This window comes from Coturnix japonica, chromosome 2 (genome assembly GCF_054131305.1).
Source record: "Coturnix japonica strain WE chromosome 2, WE-NBRP24, whole genome shotgun sequence".
In the NCBI taxonomy this organism is placed as follows: domain Eukaryota; kingdom Metazoa; phylum Chordata; class Aves; order Galliformes; family Phasianidae; genus Coturnix; species Coturnix japonica.
The window spans coordinates 88,022,473-88,048,566 of record NC_140664.1 but is presented as its reverse complement, the minus strand read 5'-3'; positions in this window follow the sequence as shown (position 1 = coordinate 88,048,566).

The window sequence follows — 26,094 nt, the reverse complement described above, 5'->3', positions numbered from 1 at the left end:
GTGTTCATTTTCAAGCTTTATCTTCATATTCTCTTTAGAAATTTGAAAAAAAATAATTGAATACTTTGTAAAGGAAATGCTGATATCTAAAAAAGACACATTCTTTCTTTTTTTTTTTTTTTTTTTTCTGTGGAAAAAATGTTTATTGCTTTGCAGCAACATTTCTTAAATATAGAGCTTATTTTCACATCAAACATTCCTGTCCCATTTCTGAATTCTATTAACTAATTTTTTCTTACTCATTAACACTTTCATATAACTTATATTTCAGTTTTTTTTAATTCCCTCTGTAACATTTACAACTTGCTTTAAAGCAAATTTTAGAAACTACTACATTTGCTGCCAGTCCACAAATCAAGGTTAAAACTAAACATACTCAAAAGTATTTCAAGCTTTCTGTGAGTTGTGCTGTGACTACAGTTGACAGGGAATTGAATTATAGGAACATGGCAAGTTTAGTAAATGTTCACTGTCTACAGCAACATGGGCAGCTTTACTGTTCTTCACTGAGAAACAACCGTAGCAGAACAGCCCTTAAAGGAGGAACAGCAGTACCAAAAGTTGAATGTAGTGCAGGTAGAGACTCTCCCCACATGGGGTGCAGTCCCTCCACATCTGAGTAGGGTGAGTAACTGCAGAGACCTGTGAACATAATGTGATTCAGGTCCACTTCAGGGGTTCCAGCTGGGGGAGGAGGATGAAGTGCAACCAGAGACAAACCAAGAAAAGGAGACAGGAATTAAGGTCTGAGGTCTATCCCAGTGACACAAAGGACACAAAAACCCAAAGCTGTTACAGACAAGAGGGAGTAAGCAGCAGCCCGTGGTGCATCTGGGATTTATTTAAGAAACAAAATATTCTATTTGATGACTATATCATCACTTGCTTCCACTGCAGATCTGCATTTGCAAGCTCCTTACTCCCGTCTCCACCAGGAAAGCTGCTGCTGGTTGAGGAAGGTTGGGCAGAAAGTCACGTCAATTTCTGCTGCTTAGTTGTCTTCCCTCTCTGTTAAATTTAACTAATCTATGCATAGTTGGTTTGATCTCACATCTCTTCATTAATTAGAGGATTCAGGACCTACCAATTCAGTTTAGTTAATAGAATTTTGAACACATGATTACTTGTTGCAACTAATAGTCTTCTGTTCAAGAGTTCATAAACCCAATTTCAGACAAACACCTGCAACTACTTATCTGCTGACTGTAAGCAACAGCAATTAAAAACAGACTTTTCACCTACAAAAACAGTGTAGCTCAGAACAGGAGCAAAGGACTAAACCTAAGAATAAATGACATTCATGACCAATGCCAGAACTCCAAGTTGCGGCTGGTCAAGGCAATTCAGGCCTATTAGTGTACTCATTGCCTAGACAAGTATGGAGATGAAGCCATTTATCAGAAAGATCTGCATCCATGAGTTGCCTGAAAATCCTTCTGAAGCTCTTCAAGCAACCAACTCAGAATGATGCTGATAGGCTAAAATATTCTGTTCCATTTTATCATTGCTTTTGTTTTGGTTCTCTTATGCAAATTCCTTAGATTTTCAACACCAGTCATGAAATCTAAAAGGAAGCATGAATCTACATATACTCTAGTGTACCTGAATCTGGGCGCTGACACCACTAACTTCTTGTGTTTTCCGTTTGGAGTATATTCAAAGTATGTTATAATAAGGGATTCCAAAGCACAATCAGTTATGCTAGTCAAGAGGGCTTTAGACAGCCTGGATCATTCATTAGTAAAAACAGCTGATCTTGCATGATCCATCTTATCCTAAGTTTGTTTTTATCTGATCAGTAGCAGTTCATCTATAGTTGCACTGAGCTGGGAATAGCGGTAATCTCTGCATGTTTAGAAATAATACTACTAATAATTTTCTTTCCAAAATATTCTCTTCTCTAGATTAAGCCGATACTAAATCTCTTAATCTAGTAAACAAAGACAAGATGCTCACTGGAACTAATGTACAATAGTTCCAGTAAGAACTGTAGATCATCAGAGAAACATTACTGTGAAAATACAGTCCATATGTGTCTGCGAGACTGACAACTGTCACTATCATACAGCTACCCATACACTCTCAGCATAATTTTTGTTGTATTAGTCTATCTCCAACAGGGGATAAACTTGTATTTTATGTTTTTCTAAGAGAAAATAAAACAAAGCATTAACGTCTCTTAAAAAGAAACATTTCTTTTCAAAGATGAATGAAGTCAGGAGAGGGCTATGATTTGAGCTTTACCAGACAGCTGACTGAATTATTTCTGTATGATACATGGTGTATGTACAGAATATGATTCAGGAAGTGAAGCCTCAGGGTGACAGATAATTTATGCCATTTGACTTATCATCACCTGGGAGAGAAAGTGTGATTGTCACCTGGCTGACCAGTAAACAAATCTCTTATTGCTGACCTAAAAAGTAGGTGCCTGCTCATGCTTTCCAGACAGGAGCTACACCACTTTTTCAGCATGCCAAGAAGCTTGTGTCCTGATGCCTAAGGAAGTGTGCACACAGGGTCTTGGCTCTATATGAGTCTGCTGTAGCTTTGCAGGCAAGCAAGTTTGTCATTGCACAACTGTATTACAGTACTGTCTTCAACATCTTTGTTTTTTGGATAGGAAAAGGTTACAGCAGATCTTAGGGAAAGAGAAGGAAAAAAAAAAAAGAGCTGTGTGGGAGCACAAATGAGCACTTTTCTTATTATATATATATATATATATATAAATATATATATATATATATATACATATATATATATATATATATTTAAGATAAAGTGAGAAAACAGAATGTGTCTTGTCCTGCTTTTCTGAAGGATTTTGCTATGTCACTTAGAATATTAAAAGGTCATTTCTCTTTCCCACCACAGAGCTTTCATCATGAATCAACTTTTTTTCTTCTTGTGAAGAAAGCACTTTTGTGTGTTGAAATGGTAAGGAAATTATAGTTTTGTCATTTTTCTGTGTTAAAATGAAAGCACTGCATGACTGCCACTGACCTAAGCAGACATGTTTTTGCAATTTAGCTCAGTTGTTTTTACTTCTTTAAGAAATACTTTAAGAAATCAGCTGGCCAAAAAAATTCTTGTGCATGGAGACAAAAGAGCTCCATTCTAGGACTACACATGGAAAAGTAATAGCTGGTAAGAAGACATCCTCTAGTTTCTCTCTCTTACAGTTAATACTTGAGTATACATATTGACATATTTACTTTTAGTGTAAATTAATGGTAGAGATCTCTGCCAAGACAAGAAAGAGGTGACGCGTATGTAGGTGTTAGTAAAAGACATATCTAAGAAGAGAAATGAAACAGTGGTGGAATTATCATAATGAAAGTCGTTAAGCAATGGAACAAACTGACCAGATAGCTGTTGGAATCTTTGTCTTTGGAGTGTTTCAAGACCCAACAGGATTAGGCTCAAAACAATTTACCTTAAGAAGTAAATCTGCTTTGTGCTGGGGGTTGGACTGAATGACCTCTGCATGTCACTTGTAACCTAAACTTTTCTGTGATTCTCTGAATCAGCATGAACCAAAAAGTGACTTTCTGCAGAAATGAAGTCTACTGTAGGAGACTCTCTAGCTGCTTGTTTTTTTCTCACTAGCTTTGAATGTGGGTCCATATTTATGATAACTCAGGAAAACACACCTTCATTTGCACACTAAATCAACCTTGCTTATATGTTATAATTACTTCTGGCTTATTCTGGGGACTCACACTTCGGATGTGTGAGATTCATAGGTGTCAGGGAAGATAGCTGTTTCTTGTTAGTCCTCAAATCTCTATTTTCCTTCAACTCCTTTTCTGTGACATTTTCAGCTGCAGAATTCGAATCACTCCCTAAGCTGTTCTCTGTTTTCCTACGAGTTCTTAATTTTTTTCATTGCTGGGGCTCACTGTTCTCTGCACAGTACATTTTCCACACACGACAAGAAAAAGCATGAAAATACACAACAAGGATTAAATTAGTTTTGAAGGAATAGATCCTATTTCAGCCAGGAATTTCCTGGGTAAACAGTAATGTCAGTCCTCATATGTAGCAATGCCCAAACTCTTGCTTGTTCATTTTTCAAGTAGTTACTTTTTTCCTGTGAGACTCTGGATGTTTTTTTCCTCCACAGTTTACATCTCTATACATTCACTCTCCATCAGTCTATGCAATTCTTGAAAATATCCACTTTCTATATCTCATTAGGCTAAACAGAGAATTCAGGGGAAAGCTCTCAATTCTGACAGTATGGATGATGTTTTCTCCAACTATTGGACTCAAATTATAATCTGTTAGAATCACAAGCTCAGTGTCATGTAGTGTTTTCTTAATGGAGGTTACATTTTTTCACTGGTTTCCCACTCTTAGAAACTCTACCAAAATCTTTCTGGATTGTACAATTATATGACAGCTTCACCACCGACCTCTTTTTAAACTGTACAGGTTGCACACCCTGGTGGTCTTCTCCTCAAATCTGCTCCTTTTGTGGGAATCAATACCAATGTTCTTTTGTGAGTGACTGCTGAGTGAAATCACTCCAAAAGCTCTTAACAGCACACATTCATAAGAAGACATTTCACAGGCTTGCAAAGCCTACTTTTCTATTGGAAATTTTAACTTTTTTAGCTCTCAATTTTCAGTTTCATTTCACAGCTGATACAGACTTTCTCATTGAAAACTCAGATGCTCCAAAAATGCTGCACCTTAGCTCCCACACGTGGACTTTTATCCTTCACTGGGCTGATGTTGCTTTGTGGAATAAATAGGGGCATCATTCATATCTGCTCACCTTCATTAGCAATTAGCGGTGTCATAGCCCAGAGCACGCTGCTTCTGTTGTGAGAGTTTAGCCAACTGCATTCATGCCCAGCTCACTGACAGGAACTGAACCAAGGAAATAGATAACATGACTAAGCAGAGAGCACTCTTTTTGACTTGTGTTTTTTTTTTCCTATGCAATGTTTAGTAATGGTGAGTTCAGAGTCCTATATGTACTAATCTGTAGAATCAGAGAATCACAAAATCACCAAGGTTGGAAAAGACCTCCAAGATCATCCAGTCCAACCACCCACCCATCACCAATATTTCCCAGTAAGCCATGTCTCTCAGCAGCCCATTCCAGTACCTAATCGCTCTCTTGGAGTAGAGGTATTTCCTAACTTCCAACCTGAAGGTCCCCTGGCACAACTTGAAGCCACGAGTGTTAAGAGGCTCTAGATCCCAGAACTAGTAAGACTGACTGCATTTAGCATGAAGAGTCAAGAATAACTATTCTAAGTTACCTCAGACATAAAAAAGAAAAAGGAGATTGCAACTGTAACATGCTAAGTCTTTCCTCTGTCAGAGAGATGAGCTTTTAAAGGCCTTGAAGACAAAAACGACACTCACATGAGCTGCAAAGTAAATACGAGCATGCTATGCTGTTCTGTAGTTTGACTATATGAAAACTAGCCTTTTATGCTAGTCATTATTTGTATATTTGACCCTATGTCCCAGTTGTTTTGACTCTTTTACTGTCTGTAAGTTTTAATTCTTGTGCACCCACTGGAAAATTCAGTAGTTATATAAGACATTCAAAAAGCTGCTGTTTGAACTCTTCTTGACTGTCTTATTTTATCTGTTTGTAACTGGTAATTATGAGTTCGTGCTGAACTACAATTTCAGTTTCTGCAGTAGTGCTGTTAAAAAGTTGTTTGGTTTTAGTCTGTCTTATTCTTATCCCATAATGCATTTCAAGGTTTGAGTATAACACTGAAATATTCATTAAGTTCCAAACCAGCCACAATTATTTGTACTGTGTTATAATAATGACAGCTGCCCTGAATGAAAGAGGGGGAAAGAGGAGTAATGGGTGAGAATGAGCTAAGTGGAAAATAACAACAAAAAAAAAAAAAAAAAGAGAGAGAGAGAGAGAAATGTAGGGTATTACAACAAATATCTGGAATGAAGAATGGTAAGACCAGTGAGAAGAAATATGAAGATTATCATTAAAATAGAGTCCACCAAATTGACTAGCAAAACATCAGTTTTTATCCAGTCTTATATCCAAACACTTGACGTGCTGTGGCTCATGAAAGACTAACAAGCCAATGTGGCATTTAAGTTTCAGAGAGTACAAAATAAATGAGGTCAAACACAGGATAATAAAATGGAAAAGTTGTTGCTGAGAAACTGCTTTTAGATAATTAGAAGTATTATAGAGACTACAGATCAGAGAGTACTGCTCAGTTTTAAAAAATGGTGGAAACAGTACTTTTGTGCTATGTTTTTGTTGGTAACCATCCCAAAATGGATGACTTTGAAAATCAGGCTTCAATGAGATTATCTGTTATACTGTCTGTATCAAAAAATCAATCAGCTGTATCTGATAAGATCTGTCTTTCATCCCAATCTGTACAACAATATTAATTTTGTTTCAGTTACTTTATTTAACTTATGGAGAAAGAGCTGATCACTGTTATTTCTTAAACTGCTCAACTGGAGCAAGAAAAGAGCATCTTGTGATGATTCCAAATAAAATGGGAGGCAGATCCCAGCTTGTAGGCACATGTCTGTTCAGAACCTTCCTTCATATTTAGATTAATGGATTGTAATGGTGTTATTATGCAATTTTACAATGCAAAATTATGCATACCTTAATAAAATGTTAACATGTTTATACAGCCTATAACCTAGAGACTTAGATTATCTGTCAGAATTCTGAAACAATTGCTATGAAAAATTACTGATCTGCTTGTAAGGCATGTGGGGAGGTATGTTTTTGAATTGCTTGCTCTAGAAATGATGATGAACAGCAAAGCATTCTGAATTTCCATCTTGTCTTGTTCCCCATCCAGTGATGTAATGTTCTTCTCCAGCAGGGTATGAATATCAGAGAATAGAATAGCTTTTGTGATTCTGATTTGAAGACTAGTTTCAAAATATTGCCATTTCTGCTACAGAGGACAGCATTGCAACATCTACCTTCTAGCTGGCAGTGTGGCAGGACTCACAACTATGTTCTTCCTAAGCAGCATGTGGGAGAACCAGCCATCATAAGAAGAGCTCCACTTTAAACGATTGCACACCAATAACAATCAGCTGGAAAATACCATAGAATAAGGAAATGTCATGAATTCCATCTCCTCTGTTGCCTTGGTGAGTAACACATAAAGGTCTTGACCACTGTGCCATGTCCTCTTTTCCTTGAAATAGATCCCTACATCTTGAAGTAAGCAGGGAGCAGTCCTTTGTTTTACAGATAATCTGTTGGAAGATGAGAAGTTACATTAGTCCTGGCCCCTCTTCCCTACCCTCTCTAGATTTCAGTAGATCATATATGAGAGAGAAACTGTTTTCCTTCCTCCTTTTCATTTCACTCTCATATTTCTGCCTAGGTTTTACTTGTATGTGTGTTGCATGAAGGAGGTTCAGGGTTGTTTTCCATTTCTGTTGGCACTAGTCCACCATGATGTCTGAACTGTTCACAGTCCAAAGAAAAAAGGAACTTCTCCTGTTATGCATCTAGGAAGCCCTCTGTAAAAAGAAAGGACTCCCTTGCAGTCATTTCAATAAGGACAGCATATAAAAACTGTTCATAGAATAAAATACTGCCCTGGAAACACTTGAGACCGGGTTCTCATCTCATATAATTACTGAACATTAGCTTAGAAGACCAGTTCTTAAGCTGAGAAATACTGAATATTTCTGCAAAATGGGACAATTTTAACAATACTAGTTATCATTATGCTACACGGGGGAAGGAAATTGATCTAGGTACCCTAAAACCTGCTCTAAAAACAAAAATAATTTATAAAAAGCATAGACCTTTAGATTAAACATTAATTGGTCCACTATGCTAGCTACATTTTCATCTATATGTATCTGTTAGTGCTGACACAATTCTGGACATGCTCAGGAGCAGAGATGTACAGAATTGGGAACCATTAAAAGAAAAACGAGCACAAGCACTAGCAGAATTTGTCTATTTTCCATAGGATAAAGCAAATAGGGAGAATTTGTACAATTGCAATTGCTAACTATGCCACAATTTATTGCATTTTTTCCAAGCTGTTTGCATGGGTTTAAATCTCATGCTGTATCTATGTGAGATGAGGACCTTTAGATACTGATACTTACAAATGTTTCTATAATGAATCATTTTTAAAAAGGAGTTTAGTGTAAGATCTGTAGTATGAGACACTGGACTACAGCTTCTGAGATTTTTGCAGATCTTTCAACATGCTCAGCACGTTTCTTAGTTTGTTCTGAAAGGTGAATTACTGCATGAGAATCTTCCATGAAACAAAAAGACTATCTGTTTCCATGGAAAAATCATAGTTTCTTTTCCAGTAATCAGTTTGCATCTTTGTACACATGACACAAACAATCTGTTTAAAGGCATAAGAAGGAAAGCATGTCGGCCATAATAAAATTGGAGGGCAATAAAACTACAGCAGATTGGTTACATAAGATATAGAGGAAAAGGTACAAAGGCTTAACATTTCAAAAAAGTCTTAAGAGGAATTGTTAGTTTTGTTTCTTTTAGTAAACTGTGGTTCTCAGATAAAGTCCAAAATGGTGACAAAGAATTGAAGATCTCTTTGTGTAGTTGGACCATTTGAATTTGTGGATACTTTGAAACTTCAGAGCAATCATAATAAAAAATCTAAGAGAACTTCCTGCATTATCTGTGAAAGTTAACAAGCTAACACAGTTTATTTTCAAGTAGAATGTTCCTTTAGGCACTTCTTCGTTTACCTTAAGTGCTTTAGCTGTCTTTCAAGATTAATAAATTTTGAAAGCATAAAAAACAGTGAAAGTTACAGTCACTTAACCCTCTTAAAACTTTAAATCATCTGACAAGCCAAACAGAACCAATAGGTACTTGCCATTATCTTCTTATATTAAACATCTGAGAAATCAAAATGATGGCTCTAGGTTACAGGTGGTCTATGAGAGATTGTTTCTGTAATTTGATTCTGTAGTGGACATGCTAAGTCATGGCGTGCAGCAGTGATTGAGCACCTGGTAGGAAGGTAGGGCCAACCCAAGGGAGCTCAGCTGCATGGAATTCACCTGGGTAACTGGAAGGGGTGGAGCCAGAAGACCTCATTTAAGGGCTGGCATCGGAGGTGAGACTTTCTAGCTGAAGCTCCTTGCTACCTGAGGCCTTCTGAGGGTAAGCAGTTTTGGGTTTTTTTTTCTTCTTTTTTGTTTCTGCACTCCCCAGCTACTGCATTTGGACTTGTTCTCATTAGCCTCAGCCAAAGACTTTGCTGCCTTGCAATTATTGCTGTACTTTCCATTGTGTTATTGTGTTACAATTTCAGTCACAGAAAAAGCCAATTGTGCTTGGTGCTGTTGGCCAGAATCTGCAGTTTACTATTACAATGTGAAAGACTGATCAGAAAAAAAAAAACAAAAAACATGGTGCAAGAATATAGACTGCACTGGCGCAGCCTTGATGCCTACAGCTGGAGATAATACAGGCAGCCTGTTGCAGCTTCTGCAGCCAACAGGCTAATTTCAGGCTAAATTTACTGCAAAGTTGGTTCAGGTCTGGTTTTTGAAGACCACCTGCCTTGTGGTTATGAGAGAAAGCACATGTTCAAGCCATTGTCCTGTATTTTAAATTATATTGTAGTACATGTAGGTGGTGGCTGAGGTGAAGCTTCTATTTTAGAGAACTTGATTAAGAGATCTTTTAAAAATATGTTACTGTCTGTTGCAAAAGAGAGTCTGTGAGGATGGGAAACCAAGCTGGAGCCTTAGCCAGACTGCTGATATACAGTCACACAAACTGCAATCAGTTTTTCCCTCAGGCTTTTATAGGTACAATTGCTTTCTTAATTGCCACACATTTGTGGTTGTGTATGTAAATAAGAAAACATGGGAGGGACCTGCTGAAGTTAAAGAGGCAACACTGTTTTATTTATGATTAAATTCTATGTTGTGAAGGGTTACAGACACAAGAGTTGGAGGGGATCTCAAGGGATCTTCTAGTCCTCACTGTTTGATAACTAAAGTTAGCCTTCACAAACAGCATTTCCCTAAGCTGCTCACAAAGGAGATCTGTCCTCCACCAATGACAAAGCTGTCCCCGTGCCACCTATCCCAGTTTCTTCATTATCATGATCAACACCAGATTTTTCATAAGACCCTATCCTGAATATTCCTTGATGCAGTTTAATTGATTAGCTGTTTCCCAGTCTGTATTTATGCAATTAATAATTTCTACCTCAAAAGCCTAGTTCATATTCACTGGTACCTCGTTGTCCTTAGCATTTGGTAGCTGATGAATTTGGGTCAAAATATTATAAGTGTTCCCAATTTCCTTGATGCTGAGAACTTATGTTGCACTGCTACAATTTACACAAGCGTTACTTCAAGTAACATGTGCTGCCCTCATCTTCCCGTAACTATGCTTTTACAGTTGAAAAGGCTTCTATTTGATTTTTGCAGCTGCAGAAATAAGACCGAGCTGCATGAGTAAGGAAGTGGAACAGAGGAAATAATTTCAGGCCTGTTAGAAAGCATCAAAACACTGAAAGCAGGAGAACATTCCATAAAAATGTAGGGTTTTTTTGTGTATTTCATCATATGACAGTTGTATTTCCATCTTATCACTCAATTTAAGTCTCTGTGTAGTTAATATACAGTTTCTTGTCATGTGGGCAGGCATGATGGAACTGCTGGAACTCTGTTTTATAAATAGAATCATAGAATGCCTTGGGTTAGGAAAAACTCAAGGATCAAAAAGTTCCAACCCCCTGCTGTAGGCAGTATTGCCAACCACTATATCATGTACTAGACCAGGTTGCCCAGGGCCTCATCCAACCTGGCCTTGTGTGGCCCAAGAACAGGACATCAAGAACTTCTCTAGGCAATGTGTTCCAGCACCTCACCTCTCTCTCTGTGCAAAACTTCTCCCTGAGATCTAATCTAAACTTCTCCTTTGGTTTAAATAACTTTTCTTTGTCCTGTTACTGTCTGCCAATGTAAAAGTTGACTTGGTAATATTTGTAGGGTAGTGCAGGACCATTACCAGCCTGGTAAAAGGTGATGCAGTTCACCCATGCCCAAAAACTGCTTTAGGCAACCACTTCACAATTCTTCTTAGATCAATTGGAAGCTTTTAGTGCAACACCCTAGCAGAACGGACTGTATTGATGTAATAGATTTTTGCCTACCATGGATCCCCAGGTACACATAGCTATGAAATGTAGTGTGTAACACTGAAGATTTCTGTTTCCTTATACTTTGGTGGATAAGTGTATGTGTATACATAAAAGTAATATACATATTCCACAGTGGGAATAGATTTCATATATGACAATCAATTTCTCATAATTTTTTCTCCAGATACAAAACAGTTGGCCTCTTTTCCTTTAAAATTCTCAAGAAGTTTAAAATTACGGACTTAAATTCTCCCATTTCTTATAAAGTCAGCATTATTTGAAAATGCAAGATGTACTTTAAAAAAAAAAAAAAAAAGACAGGGTCAAAAGAGGTCTTAAAAACCTGGCCTCTTTTTTAGTTATCATATACCATGCATTGGTATGGTAATACATCTTGTATGGAGGGATTCAGATAAATGGCTTCAATCATGTCAGTCTAGAAGTGCTGGAAGACTTTGAGAAATGAATAATTCAGCATTTTTTTTTTTGTTGATAGTACAGTTATTAATGGTCCTCATTTTTAAATGTGGACATTTTTTCTGACATTTGACACAAGACGAGCCAAAGAATTTCTTCTGTTATATATCTCAAAAATAAGAAACATTTGGAAAATAGTATTTTTCAGTTTTTCTGCAGCTCTTTATGGAAGTACTTATTTTCATGTCTGTTTTACATCTGGAAAGGAGGCATGCAGAGGGTATTGCTGCTTAACAGAAAAGGTAGTCTATCTGTCATTTTGGGTTCTTAACTCCGAAAACCCACACCTCTTACTCTGAAGGTAATAAGTGAATAGATGCTTTTTTTTTTCCTTTTCTTTTTTTTTTTTTTTCTTTCTCTGTCAGTACATAGATTCAGCAAGTCCTGGCAGTACTGCATTATTTAGCACCTAAAATCATCAGGAGCACTCCAACAACTTCATCTGGTTCACCCCATTCCTGTTCTTGCTTTCCTTTATATCCAGCACTTGTAGGGTGAAGAACAGTCTACACCCATCCATGCAGCTTTTTCAAAGAGTATGTTTGTTAGAAAACTTGCCTGGCTTGTGACATGTGATCTCATAAACTACATGGAACTATTTGGAAGTTAGGATTTGATTCTGCATCCACTGCTTCTTAGGGCAGTCTGTGTTATGCACCACACTACAACTTCCCTTCAGGTAGTTTTAGGGAGTAATAAGGTATTATTTTGCTGTAATGAGGTATTGTTTTTCTCCTTAAACAAAAACAGCATCATACCAGACAGCTCAGAAAATAACTGCCCTGGTTTCAGCTGGGAAAACATGCAATAGCTTTTGCGGACAGTATCATTGTAGCGGGAACACTCAGATGTCAAGAGCAGTTTCTGGTGACAGAACAGCAGCTATGAATGTAGTCTGCCAATTTGGTAATTGCTTGTGGGAGGTTTTTGAAATTATAGTGAATTTACAAATACTGTAGTCCTAAAGGGTATGTGTTACCTCTCTCAGCCCAACTCAAGACAAGATGATGATGCAAGGAAAAGGTAGTATGTAATTTCTTCATTCAAGGCATATAGAAGTCTTGGATTTCATTGTTAAAAGCAAACTGAGAAGAACAAACATTAAATTTTCTGTTAGCTTTTAATGAACTTCAAGTTATTCAAGTATTTGGCGACTCTTAATTTTTGAGAGTTAAGATAATCTGTTTCAAGGCCAGCAACTTATTTTATAGTACTGAACTGATACAGATCCCTCACCTCATTACCAGCAAATCAGTTTTCTTCTAAACAGTGTGTGTGTATGTGTATGCTGTCTATTTATAGTTGCCTAATTCGGGTTTCTACCCTGAAGGAGCTGTCTACATGATAAACAATCTGAAGTTATCACTAACACCCTGGCTGTCTTGGCTTTAAAGTGATATTGCTGAGCTCAAGCACAAGCAATGTCAGCAGTCAGTATGGTAGATATGACTTTCTCTGTGGAAGTTAATCACTGAGTAGCTTACTGACAGCAGGTGGTTAATTTTCCATTAAAGAATCTCCATGTGAAATAACCTTTACTTTCAATTTTATTTTATTTTTTTATGGTAAAAGGGATTGACTTAACTGACTTAGTCATCTCTTAACCAGGCTTATCAGAGGACAAAAGCTTATAGAGAAAAAGTGACATGGCTTAAAAATGCCCAACAACCAACCAAAGAAATCCAAACAATAATTAATTCTTACGCAAATGAGTCTCCTGATTATTTCCTATTAATTACATGGTCACAAAGATTGTTGCTGGGGAGTCCACAGAAGAGTCCCTACCAGCAGATGGGGAGGGCAGGACAGTATTACATCACTCTTTGTTTTGGTGCCTTTAAATAACCCTGGCATTTCTTTATGTTAAGTTCAGTTTAGCTGGCTAATGATGTATAAAAAAAATTATATTATTTCACAGGAAAATAACTTCAGAAATGGGAGTGTTCTTATTAAATAATTTGTTTGCACTGTCATAATATGTAGGAAAAGGAATCATCTTGATGTTTTCCTTGCAAAAGTCAGCAAAAAGGTAACTCAGCATTCAGTTTGACAAAGAGCTCCATGTAGACCATGTAATAAGACCTAGTTTGGTTTTCTTTGCTGGACATGGTTTTGTGTCTTCTAATAATAACTTGAGATCAAACTGTTTGTGTAGGGCTGCAAGAGACTGAGGCCATAACTCAGAAATCCAAGACCCTTGCCAAGCAGACAATTTTTACTCCCTGTTTAAGAGCTATCATATATCTGAGTTCTATAACTCTCTGCTGTGAAGTCTATGATCTTTCAACAATGCTTGTCAAGTATGAAATCTCCATATCAATTTAATGGCTGGAGCTTAGCAGTTCTGTTTTAGTGGCAATGCTTAAAGCAGTTTGTGGTGATTAATGCTTTTAAGGAAAAACAGAACCACTTTTACAGACACAAAAAGAGGCAGATGTTAATAACTGTATCCAAGGGCTCTTAAAGCTTCTTGATATAAGTGAGATCAAGTAACACAATCTGTGCCATTTGTTCTTTTTCTTTCTTACAGGGTCAAATTTTAAAATAGTTCAAATAAGGTATCTACTATTATTGCTGATGGCAAAGCACACTAGTATTTGAAGACTTCCAGCTGGCTATGCTGTGTGTGAAAATGCAGACTTGCAGATTCTAATAGGAATGGAATTTGCTTACTAATGATTTAGCTCTTATTTGCTACTGCTAGTAGATGAACGACTAAAAAAACATGATTCATGAAACTCCAGGTGCTGAAATGTGTTTATATTAGCAGCTTTGCCTAATTAGTTTCATTTAAAATTTCTCTATGTGTGAGAGAGAATTAGGGAATACTAAAGTAGTGTTTTATTAACATTCTTTGTTTTACTAACCCTCAGATTAGTTATTTCAAACATGAGTTGGTTGTTTTACTTTATTTAGCATAACACAAAGTTAAACCTCAGGGAAACTGCATGTAAAATACAATTATAAGTAGTGTTGATAGCCCTCAATCAAGTGCAGAGAGAGCTTGCTGCAAATTCTCTCCGTTACGTGTTGTAAATAGTATTGATATATGGGAAACACATTATAAATTGTATGAAGTATAACTGGAACTATGAATAGTCAGAGTACTATGAATAACTGAAACAAACTCTTAGAAAGCTCAGTGCTCTTTGCAAAAATCTATACCGTAGAGATTTCAATAACTGGTTTCAAAATAACGTTTACACAGGAACTTAAGACAGAGAAATGCATATTCTTTAAAACTCCTAGGAAAATATATTGCTTGTTTTACTCTATTTTCCACTTCTATTTTCTTGTCATTAGCAAATGACATATATTTATTCTTGAATGTATTTCAAGTGGCAAACACCCCAAGTATTTTTAGCAGCACTGGAATTGATGAATTATGCTAGTATATTTGGGAGCAGTAATTTCTCGCACAGCAAAAAAAAAAACAACTAGAATTGTTTTTATCTTCTGAACCTACTGAAGGAAGGGGAAGAAGACTTTGCATCTGGATGCTCTGTTTGGAAATGCAGTATTGTAAGAAGACAGAAATACAGAAGAAAGCATGGAAATTCTGAGAATCTGAACCCTATTCAGATCACACAGACTTTGTGTATCTATTTCCTGCTGAAGGCCTATGAGAAACTAGATAGAATAATGCTAGAACTGAAGTTTCCAGTTCAGGAAGATATTTAGAAATCTCCTAACAGCAAATGGAAATCTCACAAATATAACTGCAACAGTAGTCAACAAAACTAACACTCTGAGAAGATGCCACATACCCTCTTCATTAGAGCTTCCAGTTTTGAGTTCTTGCCTGGGAAGTGCCAGTTCAACGTGAAGCGTGTGAAAAAGGGCTCAGTCCTGTGCTTAATGAATAGCCAGCACAGTGACCACCACGCTATTGTACTAGACAGGTCAAGAAACATATAACTCTGTCTTGGAGTGTGCCAGCCTACTGGAAAGTTAGGTGGGAGGTTTCCAGGAACATCAGCCTTTCCTATTAATTGTTATAGGGTGCTGGTCAGGTCTCTCTCGTTGAGCACCACATCTTCTGTAAAAAATGATTCCACAAACACAGAACATGATTTTACACATTGTAACGATCATAGAATCATTAAAATTGGACAAGACCTTTAAGATTATCTATCCCAGCCATCAACCCATTGGTACCATGCCCGATAATTGTGTCACTCAGTGTCATATCCGCACATATCCTGAACGCCTCTAGGGATGGTGATTTCATCACCTCTCTGGGCAACCTGTTCCAGGGCCACTCTTTCTGAGAAGGAATTCTTTCTAATATCCAACCTGGACTTCCCCCAGTGCAACTGATGGCCATTCCATCTTGCCCTATTGTTTGTTACCTGGGAGAAGAGGCTGATTTCCACCCACCACCACCTCACTGCAACCTCCTTTCATGCAGTTTTAGATAGTAAGAAGGTCTCCTCTGAGCCTCCTCTTCTTCACACGGAGCAGTCCCAGGCCCCTTGGCTGTTCCCCATAGACTCAAGCTCCAGACTTCTTACCAGCATCATTGCTATTCTCTGGGCATGCTCTAGGGCCTCAGGAACCATTAGAATTTGCATGGACTTATATGGAATTACATATACTTTTTACCTGGCAAATGGGGTTGCTAACATCAGGCTTCTCTGGTTTTTAGGCTTCAGGTGAGAGCTACAGATCTTGTGAATTAATTCATCTTGTACTAATTATTTTCAAACTGCTGATTCTCTATTAGCTTTAATTAATCTCCAAGGTTTATGGTCTAGAAATACATTCATACACATGTAAATATCTTATAATTGCGCACAAAAATGTGACTGGTTCACTATCAAAATTTATTTACTAATATTATGTCTCATAGTTCTGTTCTAAATATTTCCACCTGTGCTACTGTTTATCTTTTAAATGAGAACCAGCCTATATATTTTTTAGCTAAAACATATTTAGAATTACCTACATGTTTATATTTGCACTTGTTTTCCACAGCCCTCCCTCTCCATTTCCAGGGATGCTTAGCTAGACATATCTGGAATACTAAATCCACTACAAAAATGGCGTTTTGATTGCAGTAGGCATCCCACTACAATAAGGTTTCATTTTGTCATTTTAATTGCATGCTCCAATTCTACTAACTTTCTGACACTGAAGCCACTGATAAGCAACATTTTAAAAGCTTGTTTTGTTTAGTCAGAGCTTTTGCCTTTGCTAAGCAGAAATCTGGGTGTACCTCTGTGTCCGCAAACCTTCTAAAATCCATTTTAACCACAGACTGGAGGTGAAATGATTTTGTCTTTTCTTCTTCTCTCAGAATTCATAGGACAGCATTGTATTCTTTTTGCCTGGGGGTATTTCTAACTTACCACTATTTTTCAAAACCTTAGGGCCCAGTTTAAATTTGAGTACAGAATGTCTAATCACGGAAACTAAAAAAAAGAAATAAAACATTGTGTACTGAGGCTGGGATTTATCTGGCCTGCAGCTTTCACCTCAGTTCCTTCTTAGACTTTCATCTTTGTCCAAATTTATGTACCAAGGATAAATCTATTTCCATTGCTATTTGAACACTCTCATAAGGGAAACTTGGTCCATATTCCGAACTTGGAAATAACAGCAGTCACCTCAGTAGAAGTCCCATCTTTTCCCTTTGTTTTAGAGAATCTGTCTTGAAATAGGCTTCAGTTAAGTCCAGCATCTCTTCAAAAGCTTCAGATATAATTAGCGTTTAAGAAAGTAGCGTGGGCTAGGCCTGTCCATTTCAAATTACTCATCTTGCACACACTGGTTAGGATACTTTTTGAAAATGAATTTTTAACAAAGCAGTAAAAAGGCTTCCATTACAAGATCTGTAGCAACAGGACAGGACTTGTAACAGCAAGATTTGCATTCATTTTTACTAGCGAAGATCACATCTATTTTTGATAGGTGATACAATCTCAACTCTTTAAATTAAAATAAAAAAAAACCCCAAACTGACTAGTTGAGGCTGCATTGTTTGAGAAATAATGTTCAGGTTATTCACAGTTCTGTGCAGATTATTGCTCTGTAGGAGCAGGTGAAATTGACAGAATCATAAACTCCCAAATGTAGACCATTATCCCTGCTTCTTGACCTTATCTATCCTCTGTGACCATGACAACATAGTACATATGTAGCTGAGGAAACACTGTTTTCTCATTACCTGCAAAAGGCCACAGGACTTGTACAGACCTCACAGTGCAGTCTCTGGGTTTGCATAGGCCTTGCTGGTTTCAGCCAGCTTTAGCCATAGTAGCAATTACTTGGTGTCCAATTGTCTGTTGCCTCTCCTGCATTGGCCTCACTATGAGAGTGTTCAGGGCAGGGGTTGGCATGCCTGTGTAGTCACTGTGGGACAGACAACCCCACTGTGTTACTGGGCTAGGTGTAGCCAGCATGCAATTTTCAAAATTTATCCTGGAAGAACTGAGTAGGAAGCAGGCTGTGGTAAGGAAACATATAAAAATAGCAGATAAGACATTGATTGGAGTAACAATAAATTCTTAGCTCTACCCCTAACGTGTGTTCCTTTCTGCTCTGAGCAAGATTTTGGGTATAAGCCATTTAATACAATGTAGGTACTGTAGCTGTGTGACCGCCACCTTTAGTTCACTTGTACGGTCACTCTTTCTGCTGCTGCAATTACTAGTAAGCTCAACAAATCCTATTAATGTGTTACCTTTCACAGCCAAATCCAGAAGGGGAGTTGGCCAGCTGACTTGCTTTACTCTTGTCCCCTCTCACCAGTGGGGAAAAGTGTTATTCTGCTGATGCAGGGCTCCTTCCCCACATCTTCCAGAGGGCTGAACAAGCTTTGGTTTACTCCAGTCTATCTACTGTTACGCAGAAATTCTGAGTAAGTGAGAACTAATCAATACTCCAGAAGCAGAATTGTCAGCTGTCAACATAAAATTTGTAACTGAAAAAGGCTCTTGGAAATCAGATTGTGCCTATGCTATAGGCTTCCTTCAAGCTTCCCTCCCCATTCAACTGGGAGAAGCATTCTGTCAGAATGTTAGTAACTGTAGCATGAAATGTTGATTTGAACATTGTATGTTCTTATCTTATACTGTTATCACTTTCAGCCCTACATGTCACATCAGTGCTGTCCATGTGTATACATATTCTAGAAATGAAAGCAACTGTGCTGACCCATTAAAAATCACCAAAAATACTTCACTGTGAACAACTCATCTCACAGCTTTGTAAGTGAAAGGTCAGCGTGTAGAATGTAACCTAAACCATCTAATGATTTTGAATGTTCCCAGTGAAACACGGGAAAAGGAAACAAAGAAAAACCTTAGTAGAGGCAGAATTGCCTGGGCTAGAAAAAGCACAAGTTGAAACCGATATATTATAGACCTATACTTACTATCTAGACCCCAAAATCATGTGACTCCAAACAACAAACTTGTTTTCAGATTGTAAAACTATACATTTGTAGCTCTGAAGAAAATGTTGACAATCTGAGTTGCTCCACAGAATGTATGCCATGTCACTCAAAATAAATTTGATACCATGTCCTGTATATGATATGCAGGTATGTAGTGCCTGACTGATGTCAATACAGCTAGATGAAATGTTTGGTCACTCTCTTGTTATTCCCAAGACAAGGGATGTCACTGATCTCACTGATCTCTCTTTTTTTTTTTTTTTTTTTCCGTGACTAGTAATGACTGGGATTAAGAGAACTCTGCCACTATTATTTGTGTCTTTGAAAATAGTGAATAACCAGAAGTTAAATTCCATTTGTATCCAACTTTTCCTTTAACTTGCCAGGGATGATGAATATCTTTGAATAAAGCGAAAAATACAAAAAGTAAAGGTATTAATGCTATCAAATATTCCAAGTTTAGTGGGTTGAACATATTTTATCCAGACTCACCTAAAATGTAATTTTTGGACATGATGAGCAAAACAGTGCTAAGTAAGGACATTGTGTCTAAAGAACTCAACAAGCAACCAGTAGCCTTTCCTTAGTTTCTCTTTTGGTGTTATTCCTTGGGGAAGTATGTTATCAGTGTAGTGAAAAAGTTCTTTGGAGATGTCTTGTTATAAGGTTTAATGGATAATGCCATAGCAGATGGTAGGACTCTTTCCATCACTGGGACAGATGGTTCCAAGGGTATCGCATGCTGTTCTGGGAGAAGACAAATGTGAATCTTACTTCTTTGGCCAGAGGCTTTATAAAAAGGCATTTGCAACACCAACTGCATTATAATTGATATATTCTTTGTCTTCCATCTCCAACAATACCTTTCCCATGTAATGAAGTATAGCATCTTACAGGGGTGTGATAGAACTGGAAGTTAATAATTAAGCACCACTCTGCAATGTTCTTCTGATCAGGACAAACAGTACTATTGTAAAGTATACTCATTTTGGACAACCCCTCTGTTTTCTGAGAGAAGCAGCTGGATTTTAAATTTTGCTGCCAGTCCTTTAATTGCTTTTATCTGCTTTTGGTATATCACTTAGTCCATTGACAATGAGGAAATCTAGGCAGGATGTACATGTGCCTGCTCTTAACACTAAATCTTCTGGCCCTGTCATTCCCTACATCAGTTAAGCATACCCAATGATGGCAGGAGTACCAGGGCCAGTGCCTGTAGGAAGGAAGTACCAGTTTCACCTATTAAAACCAAAGCTTGCATTTTCAGTATTAGACACTTCCCCCTGAGCCTGCCTTGGTAGGTGTTGTCCTAGGGCCACAGTCCTTGAGAGGCATAGGCGCCTGCCTTCAGTAGCTGCCAGTTTGTTTCTGAATTGTCCTTGAGTAGGTGCACTGTGTGCCTCTTTGATTGGATAAATAGGCTCATTATGGTTGAACTGGATGATCTTTTAGGTCTTTTCCAACCTTGATGATTCTATGATTACGTAGTTGCACTTGTGCACCTCCCACTCTTCCACCTTAAGAAAAATATCACATCCCTTTTCTATTCTGGCTAATCACACATAGATGCTTTGTGTATGCAGTATAATTTACTGATTTTCAAATCTATCTTGACCATTCAGGAAAATGCATAAAATCCTACTTTTCAGCAAAATGGCTTCTTTGATGTTGACATATTTGTCTTCTTCACTTGGAGTCATCAATCAGCTCTCAGTTTTAAGGAACACATTGGAAGTGATTTTCTGTAATGTTTGCTTGGGCAAGAGAAGGATCTTGTACCAGCTTAAAAGTGACTCAGTGTTTGGTAAAGATTTTTATAGCTGTAGCTTCTGGCAGTATTAATTAGAACAAATTATAATGTGATAGACGGGTTTTGCCAGTTTCAAAAGGCTTAACAGAACTCCCTCTGTCTCCTTCAAAAACCAACTGGAGATTTTGGCTGTATGTGCATGGCTGGACTCCTTGTATTCGTAAATATAATAGGCTATGTGCAACTTATCTGTTCAGAAGTTTACTTTGATAAGCACATGTCTCTGCGGTTACATAATATTATGAATGTTACAATAATAAGCATAATAAATATTCTGGGGCTGCTTTTCATGGCATTATTACTAACGGATTTTTAAACTCAGCTTAAGGTTTCCCAGACTTCATTATTTATGCTTAAGTCACTTTTCAATGATCACAAGTGGTAATTTTAGGTTTCTATTTGACTGGAGTTTGTGCTAAGATATTAATTGGAAAAATGAGTATATTTTAATGAAGTATTTTCTGTCATTATCTGCTCCAGTAGCTTCCTAGTTCCCAAACAAAGGCACTTAATTAGTTGTTCAGTCTTTCTCTGGTCCAGTAAATGTTTTAAGCAAATACCAGTAATGAGAGCCAATAAGAACAATCCAAAAGTCAGTGAGTGTTTATTCTTAGCATCACTACTTTGGTTTCTTTCTCTACACACAGCTTCTTCATGAAAATCTAGCACTGCAGTTTTTGTGAAATGTTTGTCAAAAACTACTTCTCTTTTTCTTTGTAAAATCAAGTAATTGTGTTTTATTCAGCCCTAATACCAAATATCTGCCTCCAAAATTCAGTCTCTTAACATAAAATAATCTTCAACAGTCTTAGCCCAATGTTGCTTAGCAAGAAGCAGTGTGAGTTAATTATGCAGTGTATGTTAATTTACTTTTCTAGAAAAATGCAAACTTTTTACATGCAGAAACTTATTCTTTACCCATGCAGGACATGCTACCGAGGCTACAAAGTTGCACATACAGAATGTTAAATATATCTTCTTGTTTTAAATGAGACAGCTGAAAAAATGAAAACAAACCTCTGTTGGGTATCATACATGGAAATTACATGAATAACACTAAATCAGTTTTCCACTAGCAGCCAGTGAAACTGAGCTGACCAAAAAGGGCTCATAAATTTTCCTATATTAAAGATTCAATTAATATTCAATTGACATATCTAATGCTAAACATTAGGTTGTCTTACCTGTGATTAGTCTGCTGGTTTGACTTTGAATTTCCTACATCCTGACCCTTGCAATTTCTGGGTTGGCAAACTATGTTGTTATTTTAGTGTGGTTGTTGTTCCCACTTGACTTTATGTTGAACTTTCTCACCACAATACAATACATTTGATCCTCCTTGATACCATTTACAGAAGACTCAGAATGCATAGACTGTAGCTGGAATCACCAGCCCTGTGCTTGCTCCATACTTTTCAACTTCCCAGGGCAGATTTATCTCTCTGCTTCTTCTGGCAAGTGCAGAGGCAAGCATGTGTATCAGTTCTTTGTGAAAAGTTCTTTCTGAACAACACATTCCTTCCACTGTCTGGTTTTAAATGTGAACAATTACTTAGGTAAATAGGCTGATGCTAGTACTGATTATTGCTTTTCATTGTTAAATTTTATTTTTTATGTCATCAATAAACATGGAATTTGCTCTGAGATCTTAACAAGTAGGCCCCATCAAAACATTTAATCTATTTGAAATTCTATTATTTAAAAAAATATTTTGAGATGATTGTTTAGGTGGTGGAGAGAAGGGGAAAAGAAAGATATTACCTCCAAGGGTTTTGATAAGCTAACTTTGTTCTTTTTTCCCATCTGTCCATCTATTATCAGGAATGCAGCAACAGAGGAGAAACTATAGACTTCTTTCCTAGTGAACACATGACTGTACTTCCAAAGTCAGATCCAAGTTCTGACCTCAATAAGGCACCCAAATGGCTTCTGTGAATGCCTGCAGAAGTACAGTCCCATGTGACTGATCCACTTGGTGCCCTATACTTGAGGTATATCACAGTGAAAAGGACTACTACAAGTAACATAGGATTTTCTTGCAAATAATGTCTAGAGTTCATATAAAGCATTATTTAGTTGTGTCAACTACATGGTGAAAGTACTCCAAATGATATGTATGCAGTGGATACGTCAAAAATAAGTTTTGCATCAAGCAGCCATAAAAATTCTGTAGTTCCAAAATGTTTTATGGAATTCCCTGCAGAGAAGAGACAAGGGCTAACACAGGGCTAGTAATTGACAAGTAATCAGATTGGAACTGGAAAAACAAAATACCAAACCAACCAACTGAACAGAAACCAACACCAAAACAGACATAAAAATAGTGCTTAGTTACTTAATTTCCTCCATCCCTTAGGCTGCTTTTATTTTAGGTGCTTTTATGTTGTATTTGACTAGAAATCCTAGATCCAAAGAACTTTCATCTGTACATAGTTCAGTTCTGTAGGTGGCTGTTGGTGTGAGATATAGAGCTTTCCTCTTCCAGATTAATACCCTAGACTTGAGCCCAGTTATGCTTCAGTGTTTTGAAAACTGAATCTGTTCCCTTGTTGGTGTTCTCAGTACACAACTCAGTGTGAGCTCTGGGCACTGGGAACTCCTGTTACTCCCTCTCTACACTCTAGAGAAAGCACAATGTGGCTAGACATTCAGCATCCATATCAGGTACGCTTCTTCCAAGAAACAGTCGAAATTCTACAGGATTCTGTAACTCAGTCTGTAATCCAAGTGTGGTTTTTACTATACATGTACCCTTCTTCCAAACATTTTCATGAATCATTCCAACCCCATCTGCCAATGGACTCGAACCAAGAAGGGTAAAATACTGTTTTGCACCAGAATTCCTTTTTGAAAATCTGTTCTTAAGGCTGGTGAATCCTGACTGAAAAGGCCACTCAGGGCTGAGGGAGCAGACTGTTACCCTAATGGAGCATTGCTTCAATGTTTTGTGGTTTTACTTCAAACAATCAATATGCTTTCCCTAAAGTAAGGCTGTGTTAATTCACCATCCCTTTTACTACAATGGCTAAGAAAGAATCAGACTTTCTTCCGGTTAGGCTGCTATCTGATAACCAATATAAAGGAAACACAGTGGAGATTTTTATCCTTTGTAATGATATTTTCATTCTTCCTTCTTCCCTCTGCTTTCTTTTACTTCACAGACAAACCCCTTTAAGTAGTACAGAGGTACCACTTGCAAAAACTTCCACAAATGAAAGGGCCTTTCATCATCTTCCTCATAATTAAGAGAAGTGTCACCTCAGACAACAATCAGCACCAACAGCTGCATGAGAAGAACCATTCTGAGTGACATAAGCAGTGCCACAGTGATCAGTACATCATTCCTACTAGGCCTCTCTTCCTTACCTCAGCAAGAATTGACCAAGTAGGTCAGGAAATTTGCCATGCTATTTGCTATTCTTAAACAATCTTTTGAGGTGTGTCTGGCAGCACTACAAAGAACAGTGAGATCTGAAGTCTGTTTCATGAATTATTGGGTGATAAGTTGAAAGAACTCCTTACTTCTAAAACTAGGTTGGCTACTTATTAAGGAAACCTGTCATAATAATGCCACAGCTGCAGCAGTTATGTACCCTGAGTATAAGAACTTATTTTAGATGCATTTTGTAGAGCTCTTTCCTCTTTCAATGCATGTTTCCCTACTCTCTTCCTTGCAGATCACTGAGCTCATACTGTTTTCTACTAAAAATACTAAGATTCTCCTGCCCACCACCATAGCCTAGAATTGAGGCCTTATGTATGGGAATGTATCACTGTTTTTATCTCAGTGTGGTTGTTTCCAATGAAGTCCTACCAATCCCAGTGTTTTGAGTCAGGATTTGGTTGTCTTTCTGCACTACTCATCGCATGCTATACAGAATTCAGGAAAGTGAAAAGAAGCACTGCAGAAGCATAGGACATCTGGCTTTTGGAATGCCATCCAGCTTGTCATATTCTGACCAGATGAGAAATTTTTCTGTAAGTCTGTCAGAATTAGAGAAAAACAAAACTCATCCTTTTTATTTTGGCTCTTATGTAGGATTCTCCTTTCACATGCATGTCTGCAGTAGTTAGCCCACTGGAGGTTGATACTGTATGGAAATTTTCAGAATAATTTAATAATCAAATATTAATGATAATTGAAAACTGGAAAATTAGGGCACAGAGTAAAGAGGTACAAATTTTCCAGTAAAAGAAAAACAGTAACTAACTTTTTTGTTTTTGTTGAACCAGACACATGATTCTCAGGAGAAAATAAATAAATAATAATTTGTTCCATTTACACAATGGTTTATCACAAGGAATCACTGTGGTAAAAAAATCCCTGCCTCTCAAAGGAGATAAAATATGTCTATCTGCCATACAAATAATACTTAATTCAAGTTTAAGTAACCGCAGGTTAAAGAGGATAAATGAAACTGAGGCAAAACTTTAACAATACTAGTAGGATTGTTGAATCTGTGTTGGAAGACCCAATCACATGTGAGGATAAAAATTGATAAAATGAAAAAATAAAACAGTGGATTTGTGTTTTGCCTGTCAGATTTGCTTCCAACTTTCCAAAATGTGCCACTGCTGTCAGCAATTGCAATTTATGTTTTGTGTTGTTGTTAAAGCTGCTGTGTTGCCATCAGTGCAATAACAATTACTTCAAGCTTCCTTTCAATGCAGTATCTGATTACAGGAGCAGGGATTGTGTATGTGTGTGTGTGTATAGGCAGATGAGCATGTCATTGAGAGTATTGGAGGCCAAAATTACTGCTCTAACAAACTAGCTGAAACTGCTTAACAAAGCTACCATGTTCTCATCTGTAAAAGGATGATAGCAAATTAACTTTTTTTTTGCTTTCCAATGTTGATCAATGAAACTGGACAGGTATGCAGGTTCATTGGTATCCAAAACTGATGTGGCAATAAAATCACATACATCTAATCTTTCTCATCCAGAATCATTGGTTCTTAAATTTACATTTCCTGAGCTCCAAGCTACTTTTTCCAGTGTAAACACTCAAAAGTTCTTGCCTATAAGAACTCGAAATTTCAACTCTCACACTGTAATTGTTCTGCATCAGTGTTTCTCAGCTCCTTCCCAGAATCTCATAATGGCTGAAATTGGCAAGAATCTCTGGAGAACATTTGATCCAGCACCCTGCTCAAGCAGGGTTATCTATAGCAGATTGCACAGGACTGTGTTCTGATTTCTTTTCAATGTCTTCAATGGGGGAGACGTCACAACCTCTCTGGGCAATCTGTGC